The 21,420-nt window shown below is 37.4% G+C and overlaps 1 protein-coding gene across 4 annotated transcripts in view; it reads left to right on the forward strand.

Moving 5' to 3' along the window:
* SNX24 (sorting nexin 24) overlaps positions 1 to 21,420 on the forward strand; it is a 93,408-nt gene that overhangs the window by 64,066 nt on the left and 7,922 nt on the right. The gene's annotated exons all lie outside the window — the stretch shown is intronic.

The following is a 21,420-nucleotide window of genomic DNA, read 5'->3' on the forward strand; positions in this document are numbered from 1 at the left end:
CCCATTTCTTGGCTTTTGTGCAATCTTGCATGTCTCCTTTCTGCAGGATATGTTGAAGGATTTCAGAGTGAGATAAGGGGAGGAGGTCCTGTGCTCATGGGTAACCTAGGAGAATAACAATTGTGTTTTAAGTGCTTCTGACATTGTCCATCTCCATACACCTCAGCATTGCTTGCCTTTATTTTTCTTTTCACCTGCTTATTGTCTCTAATCAGAATATAATAAGGATTTAGTTAAGTATAAACCCCTTCATTTTACTGCAGCTGTTGATTGTAGAGTGCCTTGACTCAGCCAGACTTAAATTTAAATGCATGTACATTTACAAACAAATATACATTACTGAATGATGCCTAAATTTAGAATTCTGATATGGATTTTTCATGTTGACTTTTAAAACATGAACATTAAAATAAACTTTCATAGAGTTTCTTACTGTGATGAATACTATGAATTATATAATGGAAGATTTTCAAGAAGTATTGAGATAAAAATTGAGTTTTGCGATGCAGTTTCTTCTTTTTAATTTCTTATGACTATCATTGTCTTTAATATACATTTTCTTCTGCAGATGAAAAAAAGTTTGCAGAAACAAAGCATGAAGTAGAAGTAGAACCTTTAATTTCATTAGGCACATTGTAACTGGTTAAGATTAATGTATATATCTCTTGCTAATTCTTTTCAATTACTCAGTTCATATAAATTCCCAAACCTTGTTAATTATGCTGAAGTCAAGTGGTAATTTTTAACAGTATTTCCACAGCAAGGGAATTTTCCTGGTCTAACCTTGCCCTCTGGTAGAAACTCTCAGCAGATTAGGCATTCTGACTCTACTCCATTCATTTTCAGCACAAGCCTAATTGCTGCCGACTGCCTGCCACAGGTACCCTGGTTATCGTACATTTAAGGGATGCAGGTTCTTCTGAGAACAAATAAGGAAAGATTAATTGTTTGCTTTGTTTCATCCCAAGAGAAATGTGGGAGCTTAATCAAGAAAAATAATTTCTTCTGTTGATTTGGCTTATTTGTGGAAAGGGATAATTGTATAGAGGCAAGCATAGAGCTATGCATTTTGAAAGAAATTTTGCCATTTACCTACTTGGGAAGCAAAGATACAGCAAAATGAATGTAACACAGCATTGGAATTGATGGGGATGGTTCACATTTCTCATAGTAAGTAATTTGGCTGCTGGGCTTTTATTTGAACCAATATTGCTAGGTGGTATCGTCATTTGTTTTGTCTGCTCCTTGGAAATCTAATCAAGAAGACAATAGTAAGGGGAAAAACACATTTCCAAATTGTCCTTAATTGCTGGAGCACGAAGTGAGCTAAACACTCTGGTATTTCCAATTAAAGAACTTGTTCCCAGCAAGCACCATTAAATCTATCTTTCCCAATCTGATAAATAAGCTATCAAAGAGTGGAACAGATTAATTGAGAGCAATTAGTTCAAAGCTTGGTATAACAGTCAGAGTAAACCAATGTTATCAATGAATGCAAATTTTACATAAAGCAATGAGAAGTATTGATGCAACAAAATAGAGTTGAGAGTAACAAGTAAGCATGAAGGAAAATTTTATCTGTGATACAGAAATTAGTCTGGTTTCTTTCTCCTTGCAACAAAAGCATTGAAAGCTGTTTCTTTTCAAGACCTCTGTTACAGGAATGTCTAATTGTATTCAACAGCTTTGCGGCGTACATGTATCCTTCAACACGTTGCGGGAAATAACAGACATAGGAAAATCCAGATATTACAATTCAGAGCCAATGACAAGATTTATTCCAATTGCATCTAAAGCTCAAGAAAGCCCTGTTTATACTACAGCATGTTTGTTACTGTCTGGTAGACCTAGCAATCTCTTAAGTATGGTTTCCTATGTTAATGACCAGTAACATTTTCAATGGGTGTTCCTTTCTTCCAGCTATCTGTGTATCCCGAATGGTATTGAGGCACATGGTGTAAGTGTTATTCTGCACATGGGTCCTCTGGATATTTCCCTTAATGACAAACCGTTGGAGAACCACCTCGATGCTGGCCTAAAGTGCCAGCTGCTCACCGTTTGAGAGTGAGTGCATCAGCATGAGGAGAAAGCCTCTCTTTCGCCTTAGATGTTTGAAATAAATTTATAGGCTCTGAGTATTAGTATGTTGAAAGAAAGTATAGCGTGTTGCTTCAGTTGTTGTTATTTGTTGTGTTTATAAGCTTTGGAGTAATGGTCTCCATTCAGAAGAAGGCAGGAGAGGATACAGGTGTTCCATTACACACTAAACAGATTAATTTTCAAGTCACTTACAGAATTACCTTGGCTAGGTAAGTTGTATCACTGCTTTGTGTGTTGGCATCATTCATGTGAACTGACAGCACAAATACACCAGCTGCCACAGCTTTTGAAGCTTCTTAGAATAGCAGTTTGCATGGTACATCCTTGGCCTTTACAGTGGTGATGTGGCTGGAGTCTGCTTTTGTAGAATTACAGTTTTAAAATGGTTGGATAAAAATCTTATTTCTTATGCTGTTGCAACCAACTGGGTATGTCTATTCTAGGAAAACGAAAAGGTCAGTGATAACCTTCCCAATAAAATGTTCTGAGAAAATGTCATTCCAGTTATGTGTATCTGAATGGGGGAGTTCATCCTCCATTTTTTTGAGCGTCTTATTTTTTATTTCCAGAATATCATTATTGGTAGGCAAATGTGGTATTAATAACTGATAGTATGGCATCATATCAGCTAATGAACTGATGATAACAAACATGCTGCAACAGACATTACACTTGGAATACAAGTCATTTACTGTATTTTTTGTTATGTCCTTCCTGACAAGTCTCTAGGAGATAAGAGTTGTATTCTGAATAAGTGTGGTTTTCTGAGCAGCTTCCTTGTAATGTTAGCTTCTGGAAGATGTTCAGGGTGTCCCCAAGAAATTATAAGGAAGTTAGGCATGTGAAACCTCCCCCAGTTTCTCCAGATGACAGCACATCCAGATCTCCAAGTGTGCTTTTCAGCATGGGACCCAGCTCTCACACCTGATTCAGTGGGGAAGATGCCTAATGTAGCATTTCAAAAGCATTCATAAAGCAACGAGAGATTACAGAGGAACAAAGACCATGCACAGGAATCACAGTCAACATTCTTGCAGCCACTGGCTTCTAAGTAGCTGTCTCTACATTATCCCATCAAATGTTTGTGTGTGTATTTGGACTCAGTCAAGGTCATGCAGTGATACATGCTAATAGTTTTGAACAGCAGTAGTTGTGGATTAGGAAGCAGTTTGCTTTTGTGTAATGACATTGTATTTATATGCCATGCAATAGTGTTTACTTGCTTTACAGGTGATTTTTTTTTTTTTTTTAATAATTAAATTCAGGCAAGTTTAATCATGCAACCTGAATTAGTTATCCAACTTTAAATGCCAGGATGATGAAGATGTACTGCAAGAGTACGTTACCATAGGATACAGGGGTCTTTTTGTAGTATTGGAAATAAAGGTTAGCAGCGTTTGTGATGAATTTGTGGTCTAGTGATGCAGGAGGCTGTTGAGAACTGTGATCTAATGCAGATACTCAAGAACAGTGTTATTAATGTAAAAGTACAGACAGTATTTCATTGAAGAGGTTTAGCAGCCAGGCTTGGCATTTTGAAAAAAACTAAATGTGGCCAACAACAACAAAAATCCCAATTGCTCTAGTTTGATTGATTATTTTTGCCCAATTTTAGAAAGTGGTGATATTCACCAAGGAATTCAGAGGGACGTCCACCATTGGACCATTGATTGATGCTGAGATACAGGACAGGCAGAAAAGCTGGGCTTGTTGGTGTGTGGATGAAGACATCTAGATTATTTTCCCTGTAGTATATTTACCAGTTATAACCAACATTATCATTTTTATATCTATATGTTATCTCAACCAGCAGTTTATAATTTTTATATCTATAGCAGATTCTTTTAATTTCATATGTCACTAACCAACTTTCCACCTTTTCTCAGTTTGTTAGGTTTGTTTGTTTGTTGTTTTCGTTTTTGTTTGGTTTGTTTTGTTTTCCCTGTTTTTAACAGAAATCCATATAGCTATGCTACTTCTGCTAGGTAACTAACTTGCAATCTTGTTTCTCATTTCGGGAGAAGTCACCCCTCTTTTAATAACAAGAACGTGGAGAGTTTTAGCCAAATCAGAACGTTATCTGCAGAACTGTTATGCTGTGATAAATGCAGCCCTCCAACTGATGCTGCTTGCCTGCCATCAGCACAGAAGAAGTAAATAAGCATTTGCTGACCAAGTTGGGATGGTCTCTTTTCACAAGTAATTGCATTGTTCCTCACCTTTATCAAGGACTCTCTTGCTAGAGAGTTTTGGGAAGGACAAGTGTCAAGGAACAGAACCATAATGAAGTACCTGCAATTGAGCAAGGATTGCATTGCTCTGTTAATTCTGTAAAAACTTGTCAGTTTGCCGCCCAAATAAATGCCTAGAGTGCGTAAAACATGGAGCAGAGTGACCTCTAGAAGAAAAATCAATGGCAATTCATATTTCATATGTCTATAATTGCTTGTGAGAGCATGGCAGCAGTTTGTTTATAGAGAAGCTCATTCTACCAGGTATTGTTTCCTGACTTTTTCTTCTTTTGCAGTGGTGATGCCTCTCATGGACTGTGAATCACAGCCAGACATAGCAATAGACAAGTGTTATTGGTGGTGATTTTTTATTATTGTTTCCACATTACTGTCTTCAGAATTGCTGCATTGTGCTGTGTTTGAACTAGTGTACTAATCTATAGTCACGACTAAATCGTGTTCACAATTGTTTCAGTGGAAGACTCCTTAAGCTGTTTTTTCCTTTCTTTTTAGCAGGCAAGGCTTTATTCTCTGTGTCCATTTGGTAGTATTCTAACCACCAAACTGAAAACATTGTGTGGCCTTCATTTGTAAGCTGTTTGTCAGAGAGGCAAGGAATTCTCACAGTCTGCTAATTTAAAGACAGAATTTTGAAAATATTTTTTTTCCTCCCAGTTTGCTTTGCTTTGTTTTTCTCATTTTTTTAAGAAGCTGTTGTAAGATTTGTATCCCCACTGAGGACTGAGATGTCATAGGGATAGAGAAAATGCTGCTCACTTTATGGATTACTGTTAGGTCAACAAAACTTTGGCAGCATTGATTAACTTGACAGTGAGTACAGCAGTACATTTATCACTTATGGCTGTGCTGTAGAAAATCTAATAAGAGGCAAACAATTCCCTTTAGAGCAGTAACAGGTTCACTGTGGCTAACGGTGCATGCACTGGAAATTTCTGACTTTAAATTATACCCTTGCTACTAGTTGGGTCATTGACTCAAAGCTACTGCACTTTCACTACTATGTTCTGTGTTACTAATTTGATCAAAATTGTTTTGGCTTCCATAAATCTGATCAAATTGTGTATTGGAGTTCATTTAAACTCATAAGCATTTTTGAAGAAGGCATGCAGAAGGAGCTTGATCCAAGTTTTGTTATGTAGAAGGGGCAGCTGCCTGTTATAACTACAAATATTTGGGGTGTTACAAGGTTATAAAAGAAAAATTTTGAACTGTTGCTTACAAATATGCCTCTGGTTCACAGATTTGAATAAGCCCCAAACCTATCTTACATTTAATAAGTTTCATTGGTTGGTCAGAAGGACTTTTTTCATATGTTGAAATGTGTGCTTTATTAATTACCAGCAATTACCTTAAAAATTCTGTACAAGTTGATCTATAGATATGTTCTTCCAGTTGTCTTGTTTTTGTAAGAATTATGAGAATTGAACAAGAGATTTTGTCTGTCCTGTGTATTAGTGCTACTGCTTGACTGCAAGTTAGTGTTTGGTTCTAATCTGATTGTGAAATTATTTTTTATTCAGTATTGCTTGTTTTCATTTTAATAGATCTTTCTGGAAGTCCGTTACCAGTATATTGGGAAGTGTCTTTGCATTGCAAATATAGAGAAAATCAAGGGTTTTGGGTTTGTTTTTGTTTTTGTTTTTTTTTTTTAAAGTCTTGCACCCAGTAGTTCTCTTAAATGGAAGCCATGCATAATATATTCTTTTACAGAAGTGTATCAAGCTTTGTTTCAGTTCAAATAACCAAAAAGTAAGTAAAGGCCACATACCTGATTACTTGCATTTCTAGGTACGTGCACGAAAGAACAATGAAGAAGATGCAGTATTAAGTGCAGATCAGAACACAGAGGTTGCAACTGAATTTGTGGCTTTATCTTTGTAATACAATCTGAAAAATTGCTGTTTAAATGAGACTACTTTTGGTTTTGGTGTTTGGTTTGTTTTTTTTTTTTAATATTAGGATATATGGCTCACTAGAGTAGAGAGCCTTTGTGAGTAGCAACAATTATTTCAAGTATTTTGTGTTATTTTGGGAAACTGTTTAAATTGGAAGTTTTGTTCTGCAATATCTGTAAAAATGATGTAGTTTTCTTTGTCGGCAGAGAAGTATTCTACTTGAATCAATTGTCAGGAGGCTTAATGTAATAAGGCAGTTTGTGGTCTGACTAAAAGAAACACTGTGCGAAAGAAATTCCCATAGCAGTTTGGTTTTAACAGAAAAACTGAGTTCACCTGAAACATAAATACATTGAAAACCAAGACTTAATAAGGTAGAGCAGCTTTAGAAAGAAACAGAGTGGGTTGCTGTCCAAAATATGTCTTCTAATGGCTGTGATTTAACCAAATATCTGTGTTAATGATAGTATAACTCTACCAACAGCCTTACAGCAGATTCCCTGTAACAAATGATCAGGCAAGCTGACATTAAGTACCCTTTGCATGGTGAGGGAAAAAAATACAATTAAAATAGTGCTTCCTGTTTCGTTCTCTTTTTTTTTTTTTTTTATTTGCAGATTGAAGTTGTATTTCTCACTCTCTTACTGTGTTTTAGAGGCAACAAGACACATTTCCACACTTCTTCCTGGGTTCATACAATAAAGGAGTTACCCTACTGCCTGCCTTACTGAACAGAGACCTGATATTGATTAACTATCACACTGGCATCAGAACTACTCTTAGGATTCAATTTTTTTGTTGTTTTGCATATTTTATTGATCAAAAGTGGTAAATGAGCATCAAGCGTGCAAGAAGACGATGAATTGTTTACTTGCATAAAATAACCTTTCAATAAGGGAAGATGCATTGCTCACACTTTTGGTGCTGTTCTGCTGCCCGAAGCAGATGGCATTCAGCTGCTATTGATTTGCTCCTATAGTTACAGAGCAGCATGTAACAAGCCATGCTCATTTCTCTGAAAGAGAGGTGAGGGTTTTTTGCCGGGGTAGCGGGAATGAAAAAGGAAGGACAGGGGGTTTGGGGAATTGTTTTAGGGTTGGGGTTTTTTGCAAGAAAATACAGGGAAGACCTTGCAATTTCTGTTAGCAGCTCTGTGCAAACAAAGTGGGGTTTGTATGGTTGCAGGGAAAGGACTTTGTCTAGTTCTAGCACTTCTGGTAACATTAATTCCCACTGCAGATTGAATCTATGAGCAAGCAAGTCCTTAAGATTGTAAAGAGCATCCAGAATTTAGCATCACAGACTCTATGCCCTACCTCTTAACTGCTCTAGTTTTTATTTATACACATTTTTTCTTACTTGTGTAAAGACTTGTAAACTCCTCAGCCAGACAAAATTATACTGTAATATACTGGGTTTGATTCTGCAAACAGTTAATTTCCCTAATGGGTAAAGAATGTAATAATTCACTATTAGATCTCTCTTGTAATGGGTGGGAGGAACAGAGAGGGACAAAGAGAGCTTTCTCTGAGAGTTTATCTGAAAGGTTATTTAATACAGAATTTTGGCACAAAAATCTTTAATTGTATGTCAGATTTTAATGAAATGTAGTTTTATGATAGAAGAGTGTTTCAGTAAAGGATAGGAATGTTTTTTCCAAGACAAACCAGATAATTTAAAGTCTTGTTTCTGGAAGAGTAGTATGGTGGGTGGTACTGAGAGGCAGGGTGCAGTCCTCGTTCAATCTGTTTTAACACAGAAATAACCCATATGTCATATGTGTGGTGGTACGAGAGTTAATAAACTCAGCCTCTTAATGACTAAACTGGACCAGTTAAATATTTTGACAACATGATTGTCACATATTAAAGTCTTCTTTGCCCATCTGACTGTTCTGTGGTGACTCCTACTGCTGCAAGTGCTTACGGTTGAATTTTTTTAACAGTCTTGAGCACCTTCCTGCTCTGATGTTGTTTAGGAAAATAAAATAATCTACTCTGTTATGACTGCCCTAATCTCCTTCCATGTCATTTATATTGCCTTCCTTTTTAATGAAAATAATCCATGAATTATGGCCCTTGATAAAATATTCTCACAGCATAGCTAGTAGCTAGTTATTTATCAAGAATGTAACTTAAACTTAGATATTAGCATCTGTTAAGAAATGTCCTACTTCATCTCTTGGAAATTCTGCTCTCTGACTTAGATTCCAACTTGCTTGTGTAATTTATGAAATGCTGTCTAAGCTTTTTTAATATTCGTATGGTTAGATGTCACTACAGCTCTACCATTTGATGTGCTGCTTCTGCAGCTAAGAAGTGGGGCGTAGAGTCTGCAATGCTGAATTCTGGATGCTCCTTACAGTCTTAAGGACTTGCTTGCTCATGGATTCAATCTGCGGGAAGAAATAATGTTACCAGAGTGCTAGAAGTAGACAAAATCCTTTCCCAGCAATCATACAAACCCAACCTTTTGTTTGCACAGAGCTGCAAACAAAAGGTCTTTGTAAGGTCTTCCATGTTTTGTCTCGCAAAAGAAACCTGGAAAAGTACACGTTTTTAAACACAGTTTTTTCTGTTACAGTGTTTCTACGGGAAAACCAATTTCTTTCACAGATTAAAACAAATACATTTATATTATTGTTCTATTCCTGTGGTGTCTATTTATACTGTTATGACTGACTCTGGTTTTCCTCAGTTCCCTTATCTCTCTTATTTCTGAGTTTGTTAATGGTCAAAATTTACTTGGTGCTTTTTTGCTCTTTTGTAAGCAACCACCTCATTAACTACAGAATTAAGATATCAGAATAAATTGTTACTGTATTAATAAGTCAGGGGAAGAAAAAAGAAAAAAAAAAAATTTTGCTTTTGCTACTTAAGGTAAGTAAATATCCTGCAAATGCAACATGTATTTTCTTTTTAAACTGATTAAAATTTAATGTGAGCTGCAGAGCTTTTAAAATTAATCTTGCTGATTTCCTTGCGGTTACTCTTCTAACATTGCAAAATAGCCTAGAGTCCTCATTCAACACCACATTTTGTGCTGAAAGTACTACCAGCACTCAAAACTAAAAACAAAATCACCACCATATAAATCTAAATATATTTGGTCTCCCTTCTTTACCTCTGCAAAAATGACACAATGAGTTCATTAACCCCAGGTGCAGTGAATTCCCTGTGCTTTCTGTATTCTCCTATTTGGACTTTGGAGTGGGTACCTGCTGCTTAGTCTAATTAGTTTCAAAGGGAATGTTGAGTCATTTCTCGAGAGTTTACTCTGACCCAAAACCTCCGACAAGAAAATATCAGGGAGACAAAATAAGAAGTTATTGTAGAGTTGAATAGCTTTCTTCTTACAGTACCTTGTGGAAACAATGTAGACAAATAGATGATCTTCAGAATTTTTTTTTTTTTTGATATGACATTTGCATGAATTGTCGTTCTTGTGAAGAGCAAGGCTTTGTTTTCATAGGTAACTTCCTCAGTCTTCATCAACCACCTGACCCTTCCCAGCAAAACCAGCAGAATGAGTTAGAGTTGGGGGACTTTTCTTAGGAAACAAAAAATAAGTGAAAATGCTGTTTCAGGGCTGGTCTTAAATGTTTCAGTGTTTTTGTGGGCTTTTTCAGTTATTTCAAAGCTGTGTTATTTGACCAAAACCACATTATCTGACCAAAAAGTCCAACATCCAATCCAACACCTTAACAGAGTAGTCTGTGACGTTATCCAGAGTGCGGTTTTCTTGGGATCAAGAGGCGGCCAGTCATGCTGCAGAGCTACTCCTGTTTCTCTGACTGCTGAGGTATAATTCTGTTGCATTTGACTCTGAAAAATGGAGTACAGCTTCGTACTGTAGTCGCAGCCTTTTCTTCAGGCTTGTTCGTAGCTTTCTTTCTTAGAAAGGACTAATTACAAACATAGTGAATATAGCAAATAGCAAACATGGCTGTCAGTAAAAAATAGTAAACCTATTCTGTGCAAAAATAGGTGACAATTTTTTCAAGATCCTGTTAGAAATGAAATGAAATGAAACATAGTAACAGGAGAAAATTTTTTTAATATATTTTAAAATGTCAAAAAATAAACATGAAAATACAAACATGCAGCTAGAACTGTATTGTGTATCGAAGTGTTTTTAATGAAGTGTGAATTACTTCAATGTATCTCCCAGCCTGTCTACATAAAACTCCTAGTGAATTGAAATAATAGTCATTTTACATTAAGAAATGTATTTTCTCTGAGATAGTTTTTATTCAATACAGGTAAAACAAAGCAAGCAATATTTTGTTGCGTTGTTTTACCTGTATTTACCTGCCTTGCCAAGTGATGTTTTCAGTTTTCTTAAAAAATTTGTTGTGTTCCAGTAACTCTTTTCTGTTTTATATTCATTTTAACCTAATATTATTTGGCTTTGCGAATCTTTAAGTAACATTTGTATTTCTAAAATAAAACTTCTCACAGTTGAGAGCAAGAAAGAAGTGTTGAATTATCGTTCTTGCATCACCCCTTCTTCACTGCCTGCACATGGATATGCTGACTGCCCACTGGATCAGCCTCCAGCTCAGTCCTCTGTCCCCAGCAGTCTTGCCACAAAGCAGAACAGAGAGCTCCCATGTCCCCTCAGCAAATCTCCACACACACGGATGCTGGGAGAGGATGGAGGTAGAGGGACTATGGTCACATAAAAGCTTTCATGGTGGGGACTGGCTGGTGTGAACAGCCTCTTCCAGTCACCTAAATGGAACAAAGGATGAGTGAAGGGAGGAGAAAGTCAGTTGTCCATCTTCCAGCCATGCTCCATCTTCCTTCTCTGGGAGAGCCATCTGCCACTGTTGACTAGTACAATTAACCCTGTAACTCAGCTGACACAGCATAAAATAATGGTCGAAGCAGATTAGACCAGAGGTTTCTCTGGGAGAGTAGCCTGCCTGTGTTGGTGCTCAAAGGAGGTACAAGAGGGAGATCAGAGGGAACATGCTTTGATAATTTCTGCCTGATACACTCTTCATTTCAATGCATTTTCAGTTCAATTAATTCCTCTTTCATCAGTCTACTGAGGCTCTCTTTAAACACATGTAAATTTTCACCATCTCCAGTGTGATTTGGCCCATGGCTCAACTACCTGTTCCATGAAGAATTGCCTCCTTCCATCTAAAGCCCCTCCTTTTTATGATAATAATATATAATAATTTATAATACTGTATTGATTCCTTCTCTAATTGTTTCTAACAAACATTTTATTTCCTTTTTTTAATGGCTGATGAGTAGCGAGCTAATCTTTTGAGGGATACATTGTAGCCCCCAGCATCCTAATCCTCTGATCATTAATGGTCAGTCTAAAGTCTGTCACTGTTATTTTTTTCCAATATCAGTCACTCTGGGCTCTGTTCTCCTGACCTATCTTTCAGAACTTGTAAATACTTATTTATCATTGCAAGGATCATTGCTGCTAGGTTTGCTTTAAAGCCTTTGCTGGAGGTCTTTGTCAAAAGCCTTTTCCAAATGACGTAGGCTGTATCAACAGGGCCACATTTATTTGTGCTTCTTGATCCTTTCAGGGGTAGCAGTACATTTTGAAACAGGGCCTCCCTTAACAGCAGCCCTGTGATTCCGTTCCATCCGGATATATTTATCCATGTGCCCACTAATTCTACTCCTTACTGTAGTTGTTACTAACTACCATGATACAAGCATACCAGTTTATAAATCCCCAATTCTCTTATGGTACGCTTTTTTTTAAAAAAATATGCTTGTTATTTTATTAGTGTTCCAGTTCTAAAGCAGCTATAAATGGTGTGGTGTACACCAGTGTTAATTCAGAAAATTAATAAACTAGTTCCCTTAGGCCCTTTAGAGGAATACTGCATGATGATGCTGACTTATTACTGTAGGTAGCAAATGCTCTTATGTGTATTTTATGACCTCCTTTAGAGACATTTTTTATAAGAATTGAAAAAAAACAAAAAACAAACCTAAAAGTATGTTCTGAGGCTTCAGTGTTTAAATCTGGCAGTGATGAATGCTCATGGCTTGATGATGGCTGCCTATGGCTCAGACAGGCATGCTCTTCACTGAGTAAGGAACTGTCTGGATGGCAAGGCCTGAAGAGTTGTTGTGAATGGAGTTAAATCCAGTTGGTGGCTGGTCTTAAGTTGTGTTCCCCAGGGCTCAGTATTGGGGCCAGTTCTGTTTAGTCTCTTTATCAGTGACCTTTCTGTAGCTTGGAGGAGACTCAGGGGTGACCTTATTAATGTTTATAAATATGTAAAGGGTGAGTGTCACAATGATGGAACCAGGCTCTTCTCAGTGACAACCAATGATAGGACAAGGGACAGTGGGTACAAACTGGAACACAGGAGGTTCCATTTAAATATGAGAAGAAACTTCTTCTCAGTGAGGGTGACAGAACACTGGAACAGGCTGCCTGAGGAGATTGTGGTTCCTTCTTCTCTGGAGACATTCAAAACCCACCTGGACACATTCCTGTGTAACCTCATCTAGGTGTTCCTTCACCAGCGCGGGGATTGGACTAGATGGTCTTTTGAGGTCCCTTCCAATACCTAACATTCTGTGATTCTGTGACCTGGACAAGGGGATTGAGTGCACCCTCCATAAGTTTGCAGATGACACCAAATTGTATGGGAGTGTTGATCTGCTGGAGGGTAGGAAGTCCATACAGAGGGATCTGGACCAGCTGGATCATTGGGCTGAGGCCAATAGTATGAGGCTCAATGAGGACACATGCAAGGTCCTGCACTTGGGTCACAACAACCCCAGGCAGTGCTACAGGCTCGGGGAAGAGTGGCTGGAAAGCTGCCTGGTGGGAAAAGGACTTGAGTGTGTTTGGTCAACAGCTGGCTGAACATGAGCCAGCAGTGTGTCCAGGTGGCCAAAAAGGCCAACAGCATCCTGGGTTGTATCAGGAATAGTGTGGCCAGCAGGACTAGAGAAGTGATTGTGTCACTGTACTTGGCACTGATGAGGCCCCACTTTGAACACTGTGTTCAGTTTTAGGCCCCTCATCATAAGAAAGATACTGTGGTGCTGGAGAGTGTTCAGAGGAGAACAATGAAACTGGTGGAGGGTATGGAGCACAAGTCTTATGAGGAGCAGTTGAGGGAACTGGGGCTGTTCAGCCTGGAGAAAAGGAGGCTGAGTGGAGACCTATCGCTCTCTACAACTACCTGAAAAGAGGTTGTATCATGGAGGGTGTTGGTCTCTTCTCCTAAGTAGCAAGTGAGAAGAAATGGTGGTGAGAAGAAATGGCCTCAAGTTGTGCCAGGGAGGTTGCAGATTGGACATTACGAAAATTTTTTTCATGGAAAGAGTTGTCAGGAATTTAATCAGGCTGCCCAGGGAAGTAGTGGAATTGTCATCCCTGGAGCCGTTTAAAAGATGTGTAAATGTGGCATAAAGGGACATGGATTAGAGGTGGAGTTAGCAGTGTTATGTTTATGGTTGAACTCAATGATCTTAGTAGTCTTTTCCCACCTAAATGATTCTGTGATTCTAAGAAAATGTTACACATACTAAGAAGACAGGAACATGCACTAAACCCCTATATTTAGAGGAATAGCCTTGGGAGTGAAGAAAAACTTGCAAATTTGGAAAAATTTAGAACTGACATTTTCAGTACCAGCTTTATTTGCTGTAGTACACATATTTATAATAGTCTTTAATTACCTGATCAGATACTGTTGCAGGTTTTTGCCTTTTTTTTTTCCATCCAACCTCCTTCTCAGTGCACAAGTATCAATGTAGAAGGAGAACAGCATCTGACTGTGACAACCCCCAAAAAAACAGTTTTCAAACTTTCCAGGTGACATAGTTTGCAAACTGAATGTTGGTTTTTTTTGTTATAGCATGTTTGTATTTAGTTCCTTTAATCTTTCAGGAAACAGTACTGCAAACTGAAAACTTCTTCCACTTTACCCATTGCTGTATTCTGGATTGTAAATGTGGTTGCTCTTTTCCAAGCCTTCTTCCCTGTACTCTCGAGATGACTTTTCTAAGCGTAACTATCTAATTTCATTATTGTCCTAGATGTATATTTTCTGGATCTACTGATTGATATATATCTTATTGTCAAAAGTATTCCTGTACCTGTTTGTTATCAGCAGCATTATTGACATGGTCTTAATTACATGCTAATTGTCCATTGTCTTAGTGGTCCACTGACTTTTAAAAAACACTTCAATTCGACCATTTTAAAGTCTACGTTTATTTTGGTGTCTGTGTTATTACTGGATCTGCTTACTCTCTGAACTAATTTTTCCTGTTACTTATTTTTTAAAACCTTTCTTGTTCCTGCTAACTTTTTTTTTTTTTTATATTGTTAACTCATCCTGCCCTTCTGCTTCTTTTCCTTTTGCTCTTTTGATTTCTTTACTTCTCATCCAGCTTTGTCTTAACCTCCAATCCTTTGAGCAGTGTCTCAGGAAATTATATTGACTGCTTCCTTTCATTTTTCTTTTTCAAAGGAACTGTAGTCTGTTGCACTTTGTTTCTAATCTTTCCAGGGCTACTCTGCTGCTATTTTGGTGCAGAGAGATTAACTTTTTGCTCCCACTACGTTATGTTCTCAGTTTAAAAAAAAAAATATTCAGTGTTGTATTTTTCATATCAAATGGGTAATACTTGTACACTTGGCCTCAAGTCAATCTGCTCTACACTTAGTTAAAAATTAGTTGGAACTGTAAATGTGTAATTTACTACCTTTCCAGCTAAAGTACTCACTACTTTAAAACTTACTTGGTAGTATTTTTGATCAAAATTAGTGAAGTACTTTAAAGTTAGGTTAGGTAAGTCTTAGGTGAAAAACATTAATAGCTTATATACACTGTCATTTATTTCTGCATGCATATTTTCAGTGATGATCCAGCAGTCATTGAACCTAAGTGGCTTCCCTTCCATCTAGTTCACTTATCCTCTGTAGCTTGAGAATGCTGTGATAGATGGATTTGTCACTCAGGAGATACCTTGTGAGTTTTAAGCTCACTGGAAGTGTAACAAATTGATCTGAAAGTTGGTGCAGGAATTTTTCTGCTCTTCAGTCCAGAGGTTCAGAGATCCAATTCCCTTCTGCACCTCTTTTTTTTATTATTTTCTTTTTCTTCACTCTTGTGACTTTACATTAACTTTCAGATAATAACTTATAGATCGTTGTTGGAAGTATTTTGGCATGTAATACATACAGTCAATATCTTGTTCACTTTCAAGCTCCACTGTGTTGATGGCACTTTTACTTGGACTTTCGTTTGACATGGAGCCTGGGAGTGTTAGCTAACCAATAGTTCGTATGGAGCGTCACCTCTGTCTCACTCTATGTGTGTTTGCATGCTTCTTGCATCTTTATACAGAGTATTAAGCATGTTTGATAACCTTTTTGTGTTCTTACTGCCCATCGGTAAATGTTTGTCATAGTAATGAAAAGTGGGGAGTCCTTACCATGAGAGCTTAATGACAACTTATTTGGAAATAATTATTTTTTATAATGTATAATGACATCCTTACTGAAGAAGGGAGTGTGTTTCTTCATAGTTCTTCGTAACAGGTAATAAAAACCATGATTCTATCAGCTATTACTTTAAAAAGGTGAAAGCTTTGTCTTAGAAGTCTGGATCCTTCATCTACTTGGTTTTTAGTTAATATGTTCTTTTGGTAACCTTTTTATCATTTCATCGGACTGTGTAAAGCAGTTCAGGAAAAGCAGGTTAAGAATATAGACTCTAAAGTGTTCTGAAAGATGTGGGTTGTGGTCCCAGTGGAGACTGACACTCCAGCCTACTTACTGTAGCTGGAATGTATTGATTTTCTTCTCCCCCATTTTAGCTGCACCACTGAATTAGGTATTGTGAAGCATCTTTCCCTGTGAAGAGAGGAAAAACTGTCATGAACTTTTTCACCCTAGCAGTACAGCACTTCAAACTAAACCCGATTGAATGGAAAAGTCTGAAAGGACTCTTAAAAACCTTGTAACTCAGCTCCCAACTCTCATCTCTCCCCTTCCAACAGTTGTTCCAGCAACCTTGAGAAAGTATGATAGATGATTTTAAGAAATTACTTTATAAATATCTTTTCATTAAGAATAATAATAATCTGTGAAAACAATGCATTCCTGTGGCACAATGTCCTAAGGTTAGCAAAGTGGGTTTGTTCAGGTTTTCAGCAAGATGTTCAGTTACTGTTATAATTGGCTGATGAGTAGATTTGAACCTAACTAGAATGCCAGTGTTCGATTTTGCAGTGTCCTCTGTGAAGATATGTCACCATTTACCCGGGCTTTAGTGACAATTTTCTAAAAAGGAAACTCATGGGAAATCATTATGCTGTTTATATGTCTCCCTTCTGGGAGAGCATTATCCTGTGATATTTTAGCACTGTTTTCCACTGCATGATGGCATCTAGCTAAGGTTAAGGCAGAACAAGTCCCTTTGGAATTTTGTGACTATATTTTACTTGCTGAAGGAGAAAAGATAACCGACAATTAAGTATTTCAGATGTCACTGAAAGAACATGTGCAACTAATCAATGACATCCTTAGGGAACATGATTTTATGAAACTGATAAGGTAGAAAAATTGGGATTTTTGTGATTTGTGTTACATAATAATAATTGCACCCTTTCAATGAAAAAGACATTTCTGCTGATGTAAACATCAGGCTTTGCCTTGTGGTTTAGATTTTTGGGATTTTTTGTTTTGTGGTTTGTTTTTTTTTTGTTGTTGTTTTCCTGAAGCATAGAGTAGTTCATTAAAGCATGACAGTAACAGATAAACACTCTTTACGATTTTCTAAGAAAATATGGTGCTTATACTCTTAGTTCAGCTGAAATCAATGAGTTTGAAAAATGTATTTCTGGAGTCACTTCCCAAATCACTTGCCAGAAGCTGTGTTAGGTGTTTTAGTTTGGAGGGGGAGTTATTTATTTTAGGAAGGAAATACACATGCTATGTTTTTCTTAAATTAGTCTACTTAGCACTCTTGCTCATTGCTATGATCTTGCTAGAATTTGGATGTATTAGAAATTGCTAACAAACTAATTGTGAGGTTCGGTTTCTTTAAGAATATGTATCTTTAAGTTTCTGGTTGTAGAGCAAACAAGGTAATAGTAATGTTTACAAGCCAATATATTCACTTGAACAAAGGCTAGGGTTCAGCATGTTACATCACAATTATAGACAATTGTTTAGCGACTTTGCCTACTGATTCATTTTCTGCTCAGCTATTATTTAAGGTAGAAATCATCAAGTAGATCATCAAGTTTGAAAAAAATATATTCGTTGCAAGTTTTCAGTCAGAAGGAAAAAATCCATTGTGTTATGGGTTGTTCCAGGTAAATTAAGCCAATTATGATAACATTTCTTTCCGATCTAAGAGTATTTTTTAATAAACTTAAATAGGAAGTTGAGAATGCTTACGTTTTTCTCTGAATGTTCACTTAGCTTCACCGCCAGAGGTAGAAAATGCAGCTAGACAGACACACCAGTGTGGTTGGCTTTTTTTATTCTTGTTTTACTCCCCCTTTTTTTTCTTTTAGCCTTTGGTTGCTATGATGTATATTAAATGGCTGGATTTTATGCTGGCCATTTTTTTTATCAAAGCCAATGAAATCAATCCAGAAGATAATTTGCCTCTTTCTTAGTATAATTAGCTTGTACCGTCCTTTATTTTTAATTTCCTTAAAATGTATGTCATGTTAAATCAGTTAAAAAATCCTCCTTTGTCCAGTACAGCCATTCCTACCTTCATAAAATTACGGAAATGACAAAATTCCCAATCAACAGAGGCAGGGTCCAAAATATGGTGCAGTGGAAAATTCCGTTTGCTTCTCTGCAAATTCTACATTTTCAAGTTTATTGTTCACCAAAGCAGAGTTATTGACAGTTAACAAACTATATAGAAGTCCTGGTTTTGGCTAGGATAGAATTTATTTTCTTCCTAATAGCTAGTATAGTGCTGTGTTTTGGATTTAGTATGAGAAGAATGTGGGTAATACACTGTTTTAGTTGTTGCCGGGTAGTCAAGGACTTTGCAGCTTCCCATGCTCTATCAGGTGCAGTAGAAGATGGGAGGGAGCAGAGCCAGGACAGCTGACCCAGGCTGGCCAGAGGACCATTCCTTACTGTATAAAGTCATGCTCAGTATAGAAACTGGAATTGGCTGGGAACCGCTGCTTGGGAACAAATAGGCAGAAAAGGATCTGGGGATGTTGATTGACAGCCAGCTGAATGCAAGCCAGCAGTGTGGCCAAAAAGGCCACCAGCATCCTGGCTTGTATCAGGAATAGTGTGGCCAGCAGGACTAGAGAAGTGATTGTGTCACTGTCCTTGGCACTGGTGAGGCCCCACCTTGAATCCTGTGTTCAGTTTTGGGCCCCTCATCATCAGAAGGACATTGAGGGACTAGAGAGAGTGCAGAGGAGGCGACGAAGCTGGTGAGGGGCCTGCAGAGCAAGTCATGTGAGGAGCAGTTGAGGGAGCTGGGGCTGTTTAGCTGGGAGAAAAGGAGGCTGAGAAGAGACCTTATCACTCTCTACAGCTACCTGAAAGGAGGTTGTAGCATGAAGAGTGTTGGTCTCTTTTCCCCAGTAACAAGTGATAGGATGAGAGGAAATGGCCTCAAGTTGCATCAGGGGAGGTTTAGTTTGGATATTCAGAAAAACTTCTTCACAGAAAGGGTGGTCAGGCATTGAAACAGGGTGTCCAGGGAAGTGGTGGAGTCACCATCCCTGAAGGTGTTTAAAAGGCATTTAGATGAGGTTCTTAGGAACATGGTGTACTGCTGGAGTTAGATTATGGTTGGACTCCATGATCCTGAGGGTCTCTTCCAACCAAGAAGATTCTGTAATTCTGTTGGTGTCGTGGATGGTGAGCAATTGCATTGTCAATCACTTGTTTTGTAAATTCTGTTATTATTATTATTATTATTATTATTATTATTATTAATAATAGTAAATAATAACATTGCTAGTATTGTCGTTTTCTCTTGCTTTGCTGTCCTGTTAAACTCTTCTTTTCTCAACTCATGAGTGTTTTTTTTTGTTGTTTCCGATTCTCTCCTCAGTGCCACTTGGAGGGGCGTGGAGAATGAGTGAGCAGTTGCATGGTCTTAGTTGCCAGCTGGGGTTAAACCGCAGCAGTGGATTAACACTCTAAAACAGATGCTATTTTCTTAAATCTTTTTGTGAAATATATTTGGTCAGGGCAGTGTTAGAAGGGTTTGAGTTGATTTGATGCAGGTTGTGATAAATACCTAAAAGAAATCGAATTATATACTAATCTGGAGTGAGGGGAAGTAGAAACAAATAGGTTTGTAAGAGCTATCTGGAGTTTTCCTTCTACAGTGATGTAGCCTTCTCTTCTTCCCTGGAAATCACTGTTCTGTTCAGCAGCCAGGTCAACTGTTGGAATAAGCTGTCAGAAAATCTGAGGTTGCACTTAAGCATTGGATGCCCTTAAACATCTTTATACAAGTTTTTGCATTTATTCATTGCGTATAATTAGCAAGATGATTTTATTTTACCAAATCTTAGACATTATTATGCAGTTCACACACCCTCTGAATATGCATCCACATCCACCCCTCCTTCTGTGCATAACCTGAATGCAGAACAGGATAAATTTTGCAGCAGCAGAGTGCTGATCTTGCAATATGCAAATTAAGTGGCATTTTTTAATGCAGCGTCTTCATGTAGAGGTGAACTGAAAGGCTTAACACTTGCCAACATTTCAGACGTCCCTGCTTGCTACAACTATTAAAATCTAGAACAGAAAAGTTCATTTTTCCCTGTGCTTTTTTTCAAACTCATCAGTGATGGCATCAGCTGTTAAAGAAATGTAGACTCTGAATTCAGATTGGTAAGTGTAACATAAAAAAAGAACCAGTTATCAAATAAATTTGTTTTCAAATGTGTTTATCTTTTTAAGTCTATGCACATCTTAAATAATTTTTACACTTACTGGGTTTTAATTACACGGATAACCAAACTGTTTTCTATAAAATCTGGATGACTTCTAGATGTCTCTTCCAACTTAACTTTTTTTTGTGATCCTTTATCCTCTACATACCATTGCATCTCCCTAGTGATACTGTAGTGTGAGAGATACACACACAGAAATAAGTTAGCTCCGGAATGTAAACAGAGTGATGTTTCTTCCCATCACCAGTCTTGTTTCGTCTCTAGGTTTTGTTTCTCCTAACACAGGTTGCGAACATGAACAGGATGAATGTGGATAGCTTTACTGGTACAAGTCATTTTATTTATAAATCTGGTGAGGTTTCTTCCATGTAAGTATTTACTCCAAATCCAGGCCTTTATGAAGAAAAGCTCTTCAGGGAAGAGCTTGTGATCTTCATTTGCGTGTGAAGTACATATGTTATCAGAATGTATGGCATTATGAGCAGTAAATAAATAGGGGCTTAATCTTTCAGGTGAGACACTGGTTGAATTTATGAACTGGTTTGTTTGTCCTATGAGGATTAAAGTTCAACAATTATTTTTGGTCTACTTCTATGAAACTCTCAGAGATTTATTATTTCCTTTAAAAATCATTCTTTCATGATGAACATGCACCTAAGCATCTCATGTATTTGCTATGTATTTTTAAGTGTACTTGTAGTTAATTTATTAAAAATTGTAAATCATCTTATCAATGGAAAAACTAAGGAGGATGGAGTCCGGCCATTATGCCGTTGTGGAGGAAAGTGCAGGTCTAGCCAGCAGCTCTTTAGTCAGTGCTTTGTCATTAGAAATCGCAGAGCAGATATAAGGAGTACATTGTAAGCTGATCTGTCAAGCCAAGCAAAGAGTTTCCCTTGTTAGTGTTTATTAAGGCATGGATTAATAAAACTGCACAAAGTAGAGACCTCCTTTTTCGACTGATCTGGCAGACAGGAGTGTTCGGTGAGGTGAATGCAAAATCATTGAGCTGTAGCTGTTTGATTTTATATTTTAAATAAACAATTTTATTCACAAATGAGTGTGCCAGTAAGTTAGTTCCAGAATCAGACATGTCTGCTTGAGAGGCATCTAGCTTGGCATCAGTGATGGCAGGTGAAAAAGAATGTAGCAGCATAAGCTGAATGCATTTGTATGTGATTCATTTAGAACTGTGGTTTTCCTATTGAAATGAAGCACTCTCCAATAAGTGATAAAAAATGGAGAATTGAAAAG

This window comes from Patagioenas fasciata, chromosome Z, assembly GCF_037038585.1.
Source record: "Patagioenas fasciata isolate bPatFas1 chromosome Z, bPatFas1.hap1, whole genome shotgun sequence".
Classification (NCBI taxonomy): domain Eukaryota; kingdom Metazoa; phylum Chordata; class Aves; order Columbiformes; family Columbidae; genus Patagioenas; species Patagioenas fasciata.